This window comes from Mixophyes fleayi (genome assembly GCF_038048845.1).
Source record: "Mixophyes fleayi isolate aMixFle1 chromosome 12 unlocalized genomic scaffold, aMixFle1.hap1 SUPER_12_unloc_2, whole genome shotgun sequence".
Classification (NCBI taxonomy): Eukaryota; Metazoa; Chordata; class Amphibia; order Anura; family Limnodynastidae; genus Mixophyes; species Mixophyes fleayi.
In genome coordinates this window covers 454,240-462,659 of record NW_027445896.1, presented here as the reverse complement: position 1 = coordinate 462,659, position 8,420 = coordinate 454,240, and the positions used below count along the sequence as shown (strand labels likewise).

At 38.5% G+C, this 8,420-nt stretch overlaps 1 long non-coding RNA gene across 1 annotated transcript; it reads left to right on the top strand.

Moving 5' to 3' along the window:
• Positions 1-3,513: 3,513 nt before the first annotated feature.
• Positions 3,514-7,791, top strand: LOC142112100 (uncharacterized). The gene is made up of 3 exons (XR_012681160.1): positions 3,514-3,629; positions 5,381-5,424; positions 7,671-7,791. It is a non-coding gene; the product is annotated as an uncharacterized LOC142112100 (long non-coding RNA).
• The last annotated feature ends 629 nt before the right edge of the window (positions 7,792-8,420 follow it).

The following is an 8,420-nucleotide window of genomic DNA, read 5'->3' as shown; positions in this document are numbered from 1 at the left end:
GGCATGCCCTTACTGTAAATTCACTACGGTAAAACGCCCCTTCCCTGCCCCGTTCACTCCCCAAAATCGTAGGCTGTAGTAAGTGTCCTTTGCATTAGAGGACTGAGCGGACAGGGCTGTGTTCACAGATGTATGTCCCGGTTCTGGGCATGTGCAGAGCGATTTTGCACACAATACGCTCAATATCAGTGGATACGTGTCTTAATGAATCAGGCCCCATGTATAAGCTTCATTTATGCCTTTAATAAGCCAGGTAAGCAAAGGGACATAAGGGGCTAGATTTACTAAGCTGCGGGTTTGAAAAAGTGGGGATGTTGCCTATAGCAACCAATCAGATTCTGGCTTTCATTTATTTAGTACCTTCTACAAAATGACAGCTGGAATCTGATTGGTTGCTATAGGCAACATCCCCACTTTTTCAAACCCGCAGTTTAGTAAATCTAGCCCAAGGACTGCATGTATGGCATGTGTCACAGTTTTCCGGTGAAAGTTTTTATTACACTGGTATTTATTGCGCTCAACAACGTGCTTTGAATGTCCAAGGACAGGTCCTTCTGGCGGCTTAAAAACCCTGCATTAAACCACCAAAGCCAGAATGGCTCCTTGAAAGCTCATTTACATATTTAGTCCTGCAATACAAGATCCGGGTTTTGCACATAGTCGGAGAGCCAAGCGCTTTTCCGTGCCATCTACCCTTCAGAAGTAGCTGAGCTATTTTGCACCCTCAAAATTGCCACCATAGGGGTGTGCCAAGCCATGTCAAACCTCATATTAATTAGCGCAATTATGCAAAAATAGGAGCATGATGTGAGAAAATGACGTGTGCTACGGGAATGCATTTTAGCAGGTTCGTAAATGAAATAAGCTTCTAGCAAAAGTGATAGGTAAAACGGAATTATATTTTAACCTTTGTTGAAATAAGCACTTTTTATCACTGCAGTTAAACAAATATGTTTACAAGGCATTAGGGCTATAAACAATTGCCCAGTAATATTTCATGGTTAATATTGATCTTTTATTTTGTAGTGATTGTTGCCCAGATGGTTCTGTACCAGCCTCAGAACGTTGTCAATATCACAACAGGAATCATTTGTGTGTCTGATAAAACTCTAGAAGATGGAAAAAAGATCTCCTGGTACCGAAAGAGAGCAGGAGAAGCTCCTCTACTTGTAACATCTTGTTTGAATGATAATACGATATACAGATATACCTGTGAAAACTCCAAGCACATGTCTAAACTGGAGATATACCATATAAAGAATAATGATTCTGGAATTTATTTTTGCATATTACGTTGGGATTCTCCTTTACAAAAAATTGGCAATGGGATTACTTTAATTGTTGGAGGTAAGATATGGAACAGAGCATTCATGTTCAGGTAATAAATATTCCACCGGATTAGTGAAGCCTTCATTAGTGATTTCCATTACACTTCTACCAGATCACTCCATGCACAAAGACAGGGATTCCCACTTGCAGAGACCCCCATTCAATAAGCATTGAAACAAAGACCCTACATCAGTGTTTTCCAAACCCAGTCCTCAGGAGCCCTAACAGTGCTGGAGCCCAGCTGATCTAATTACTGACTGACACATTGTAACAGATCCACAGGTGGTATAATTATTTCCCTTGTCATCTGGAAAACCTGCACTGTTGGTGCTCTCTGAGGACTGGGTTTGGGACACCCTGCCCTACACAACTTGTAAAGCAAATTAAAATAAAAAAAAGAGTAACACTCTCTGTAGCTTCAACAGTGGAACCCTATGAACCAGTCTGCACTACAAATGATCTCCTAATCAGGTGGAAAGTTTGTGGAATGATTGTTTCTGGGTTTATAGCTGCACATACTGTTGTAGTGATCTCCCCAGTACATCTGTTTAACATACATTAAATATTAAAAGGTCTCTGGTTTTATTAGATTCAACACATTTCTTTAAAATGTGTTTTGCACTTTTTGTGTATAAAGGAGACTGAGTACTTAGAATAATTCTCAGAATTTGACCCTCGCTCGTGTAGACATAAAGGAAGTCTAGAAGGTTAGTTTACAAACCGATGGCACAAAGCAAATATCAGGCAAATGCAGTTTGTGGTGCATACAACTGTTTTAACGTCACATGACAAGATGGCTTTTTTCCTATATAACCACTGCCATAGAGAATGCTTGATGGGCCCTCTCATAATTCTTGGTTATAGTGGACACATGTTCTATTCTTACAGTAAACTGTCAGAGGGTAGGTGCATGTACGAGTCAGGTGTTTTAAGTACACTTTAAAAAGATGAGTGCACAAGAAGTAATTTAAGATCCTACAGAACATTGATCATTAATTAGGATGTATGTGAAAAGGAACTTATGACACAAGGTTCCAGGTAATATTATTGGTACATTATCCATTTTCACATAAACCCCATGTGCTTGAATTATACATAATTGTGTGTGTTATCCATTCAGAATTCACTGGTGCAGAGCACAGCGGATATAAACCTGATTAACACAAAATAGTTTTTCCAACACTTCTCCCATATGATGTTCCCAGACAGTTCCACATCCAGAAGCTCAGTTCATCTCCTGGCTCCTATCCAGCCTCTTCCTAACACCATTCTCCAGCTGGCTTGTGTGGTACGTGGGGCTCGTCACACAGTCCATGTAACCTGGAATATCTTGGGGACACAGCACCAGGGCAGGATGACCTCCATGGAGGAACCAGGTGGGACCTGGACTTTCCTGAACCTCATCTCACTTCCCAGAAGCACCTGGGGCCATTGGGAACATGTGACCTGTGAAGTCTGGTTTAATTCCTCTCCTGTCCGTGTCCACTGGGAAATATTAGAAAGAGGTAACAATGCATCCTGGAAGGGGAAGTAGTTTCAAAATATTTAAGTGTGGTGTAAAATCTTGAATAAACACCATTTAGACTGTAAGCTCTTACGGGCAAGGAACAAGACATTTAGTCTTGTACTCAAGAACAAATGCCCTTATAGCATTATTATGTATTTTTTCCCTTTTTTCGAATTTATATTCTTTGTACTCAAATCTCTATTCCTCACAATTTACAATTGATCTGTCCTGTTCAGCAAAGACTTGTCTAGGTCCAACTGAAACAACTTTGGTACCATCACCGGTGTTCTCCTCCACAAAGGAGAGACTCTGGGTCTTGTAGGGCTACTCCGCATCACACCTACTTTTGTAATATGATTATAATCACCCCCATGCCTTTGTGGACATTGTAGAATACACAATTTGCATTACTGTCATCCAGAGGCAATAATATCATGAAGTATGACAGAATATTTAAATGGCATTTCCAACTAGTACTTTTCTGATCACTTAAAATCCATTACTTTTAAAAGAAGAAATATATTCATATGAGAACTCTGTAAATAATTTAGCAAAATAATAATTATATAATCAATTGGGATCTGAAGTGGCTGGAGTTAGTGGATGATCATACAATGTGTTCATGACAATCAGAGCGTGGTCTGCACAATAATGTATTGTGATCATTTCATAGGTGGGACCCAACATGAATTTACTCCAAAATGTCATAACTACCTGATACCTGCCCTGACCGTGGTTTTTCTACTGATGCTGACTCTGTCTGTTTATCTCATCTGGACTTTCAAGCAAACAGGTAATAAAATGATCATTAGGGTAAACCTGTACAGCCAGACATCACTACACATATACAAGGCCCGATTTACATATCTTAAACCTGTAGACACAAAATTTGCCCAATGCTCCTCCACATAAATTATCCAAACGTTTTACATTGCACCTTTTCCAGTTGAATTTTACAGCAGAATATAAATATGTCGCATTTTATGTGCCACAGATTATACATTAGCCCTTGATTTATAAAGACCATGTAGACATATTTTTAATTTTCTATTTTATATGTAACTGAATGTAGGTGAGTGGCCGTGTTGAGGCACAAATGCCTTCCAGCATAATCCATAATAATACTCCCAAAAGGCCAGAGTACCAAATAACAGCTCCTGTAGAATACTTAGTGGTTGATAACATAACTACAAACCCTTAATCTTAACCTTAACAATTATCATATATAATAAAGGCACCACACTGGCAAATGAAGCTGTTTATTTAAATAACTGCACACTAAAACGGTGGAAGGAGAACATTCTATGCAGCATCGGCAAATACCCAATACCAATCCGGATGTTCCACCCTTGGGACATCAGTACATATCCACCACTTTTAATTTATCTTTAACCTGGGACAATAATCCCAGGCATTCCAGAATCCGGACCCTTATGGGCTAATCGCAACGCATCACAAGACAGCCCCCAGGGGTGATACTTGCACCAAACCTAACCCAACTCTTCAAAGGGAACGGGTTCCAAACACCTCATTACCACCTCATTACCATCAATGTTCACTCCATCAACCTTGCTTATCACCTGTACAGTGTTCTCCAGCCATGCTAAAGGCGGCATGAGCCTCCGGGACCATAGTACTAGCACCAAGCCCATGCACCAAGTGGCTCCCTATGCCTCCAGCGCTGCACTAGAATCCGTACAAGATATCAGAGCTTATGCTCCACATAGCTCACAAACCCTTGGGTCTGCACCAGAACCCAGGCAAAGACATGGGGAATACCACCCCAACCGTAGGACACACCAGGAATAAGGTGAACTCCAGAACCAGCCAACGAACACCGGATCCAGCACAGGGAATGGGAGGGAAGGCAGCTTTCCTGGAACCAAGAGGACTAGATGACTCCTCCCTGAGATTTTATAGCCTGTTCACTTGATCCTGCCCTCTATGACTCTTACATAGGCTTCACAATCCCTTCCCCTGCTTGTTAACCCTTAGTGAGGCTAACTATTTATGTGCACAAAACTCATCTTTTAATCTCCCTCTGGCTTAGTCAATCTCTCAGTTCTAATTCGCATGGCCCAAAGTGGGGGGAGGGTCTTGGTGAATTGGGGAGTGGTAATGACAAAATCTGGGAAAGACTGTATGGACATATTTAGTGGCTGGATAGAGAGGGGACATGGACAAATTGTAGCCCAATGTTTTATCTGTAATGTTGGAAGATATGCACAGTCACTGGTAGGATATATGTATTTGTTATATTTATGAGACTGTGCGCAGGTTGGAGCCCTGAAGCCGGCAGTCATGTAGGGAGAACGGATTAGGCATCCTAGTGTGGTTTATACCTTACACATTAATAACTCTATGCTACACATTTATTATTTTTGTTTTTAAAGATGTACCATAGATGTCCTTGTTAGGATTAAATGGCACAGTTAGCTATAGTCCCAGTTACCTAAATGATATTTTTGATATTGAAAATAACAAAAGCCAAAAACGCACAGAAAGCTTATAAGTAAAATTTAGAAACCTGTTTTTATATTTCAGGTACTAAAACTCAAGGCGCCCACTCCAAGGACTCTACTATTGAGGTAAATATATTTATGAGGGCATTCACACTTCACGAATATGTTAATTACAATATTGCATCCAGGAATATTTGGTGGAATTCCAATGCCCACTCTTATCATTTGGATACAACTAGCGTTCTTCCCAAACATGATGACAAAGATGGCAAAGTGTCTGGAGACAATGTGGGTAGCAACTCATTTGTGCTCCATGAACCTCATTTTCAAATATCGGGTGGTAGGACCCATGTATTGCAAGGAACAAGAACATTGCAGAACGTAGATGACAAATGTGGTATTACAATTGGTGAAGTTTTCTATCTTAAATTTCTCAGCAGTTTTCATCAATAGGACCTCAGTTGTCTTATTCTTAATACAGAAGCATGTCGTGCATACTGTTCCATTTCAACCAATGCTAACCAGAGTTCTGGATGGTAACCAGGTTCCAGAAGCCATAGTGTCTTTGGGTTTTCTTAAAAGGCTAGGGGCTGGTACATTTTTTAAGTTGTTATTTTTTGTAAAGATCACCGCAGGTTTTTCAGGAAATAAAGGTCTTAAAATAGCATTTTTTTTGTTAAAATCTGTGTTATTTTTTTAGGCAGTTTTTAAATTTTGACAGCAATGATACCCCATATTTCTTCTGAGGATCCCTCTTATTACTCTTCCTTACCCTATACTCACTTGGGAGTAGTACATAATCTCTCTCTATAGATCTCACAATAGATCTCACATTAGAAAGTGTATCTTTTTCTAGCTTTGCAGGGTATCCCCTATCTAGAAATTTGGTTGACATATTTTGTGTTTGTTTCTCAAACGTTTTCAATTACATTTCAATCTACTTAATTGAACCTTGGGAATATTAGTTACCCAGGGTCTGTGATGAGGACTATGAAAATGTAGATAATTTTATCTACTGTTTTTTTGATAGTTGAAAGAAATAATTCTGGAGCTCTAAGTTGAAAAAGTGATATGCAAAAAATGAGTGCTCTTGTGACTAAAATTATGTGTAAAATTCAAATTATAATCATTGATATTCAGGCGTGCTAAAAAAATTTGTGATGAAAAAAATCCCTATCCCAAATAATAAATATATCTATGTATCGGCCATAGAGGAGCAGATTCACCCAGAATGGACCATTCCAGATGTAACCCAATTCGAACTTGCCCATGTATAAATTGGCATAACTCAGGGCAAATCTGGTGCCCATGGCCATCCCAAGTGTCTGTAGATGGCTAATAGATGTAATCACACATCAGCCAATCGTAAAGGGCCGCATTTGTAACCCCCTAGAGTTATCAAGGGTGCTGTGTGCTGGTAAGTCCCAGCTCCCATTAGCACAGGAGCACAGCAGAGGTTACATTATTATTATATTTTTGCCACATATTCCTCAACACTGAGATAAAAACAAGGGAAATATTTAAAACAGTTGAGAGAGAAAACACGCATTCCACTTTTTTATTTTTCATGAGGATGCACAGATAATGGCTGCCTCTATTATCTGTAGGAGGCTGTTGCACCAGAAAACATGTTTTAAGTGGACGCTTTCAATGGAAACAAATTTTGCTCCCTCATCAACAAAACTCAATCGCAATCATGTTATGTTTACTCAATTTCATGACAATGACATTTTGGGCTTTTTAAATATTCTTCCTCAATAAATGTTACTGTATAAAGCCCAGAGAATGACAATAGATTGGATTTGGATTCATACATAATAGTAAGGATTGTACTGTGCATTTAGTCAGAAATGAAGTTGGTGATGAGTATGTTGTAATAAAGCAATAATAATATGTCTATAGCAAAGGAACTTTAAGAAATAGTATAAAGGTTTATTAGCAAAATAAAAGCTTGCGCTGTGATAATATTATCATCAAATTTCAAATCTGAACTCTGCCTCTAGAAAGGAAGCAGTCACTTTTAGAAGCAGTAGAAAAGTAGGCTGTATTACAATTCAAATGTCATATTAAAATTTTTTGAAGTAGTATATAGACGTACCATAGTCCAGTTAGCTCCAAAGACTGAGATGGGAGTTAAGAATGTCTTTCTTCAGTTAGTTAGTTGACAACATCTGTTCAAAGAATTAACTCTTCCACTGCTGCTGACATCTCTCTCCTAGGCTCACAGAAAATGTTAATTGCTATAAAAAATACCACAACAAATAAATTGATAAAAATATAATAAGATAAAATATTGTATTTATATTTCATGCTAATATATTGGCTTCATCCAAAAATACCTTTGACAGTTATTGTCTAAATTTATTTTTTAGGATGGGATTATGTATGCACAACTGGATATGAATTATCTCACACGCAGCAGAAAGTAGTCTATTCTGGAACTGTCAACAATATTATATGAATAGCAGCTATCTAATCAGGAAAGAAATTACAGACAAGACATTAAAATAAGATATGGTTTATATCTTTATATGTGTTTATTTGCTGTTTTATGTTGACTTTTTGTAATAAAGAACTTGTATCTTAACCTACTAAATGCGTGGTTGCTTTTAATATGTGCTGTACTGTACAAAACACCTGATTCACAATTGTTCCTAACTTCCAGTGGACTATTAACCCATACCTCACAATATTCCTGAATGGAAAACTCAGGTCAAATTAGCTCATGTCCCGGACACCGTCCCATCCACAACACAACCAAATTCACTAATGACATGGTCTTAGGATAACCCACTCCTTTGACTTCCTAAATTGTTACTGTCAGTGAAATGTGGAAGGTATGTTGGCCTCTCATATGGATGTTGAAAGATATTCCTATTTCTCTCACTTACTGACTATCACACATCAAAACACATTCAATAAAAATTCAGTGTACATATTATTTTAAGGTACATAAGCACCCACCCGCTTTATATATAGTGGCACATTCCTGTCTTTAATCTATGGATTCAATTAACAGCTCCTCATCAGTGACTGTTGGAATAAGCTTCTGAAAGTTTTTGATTTATTATTGCATGGTGGTATTTGTTTGTGTAGGAGGGCATGTGACTGTTGATAAAGAT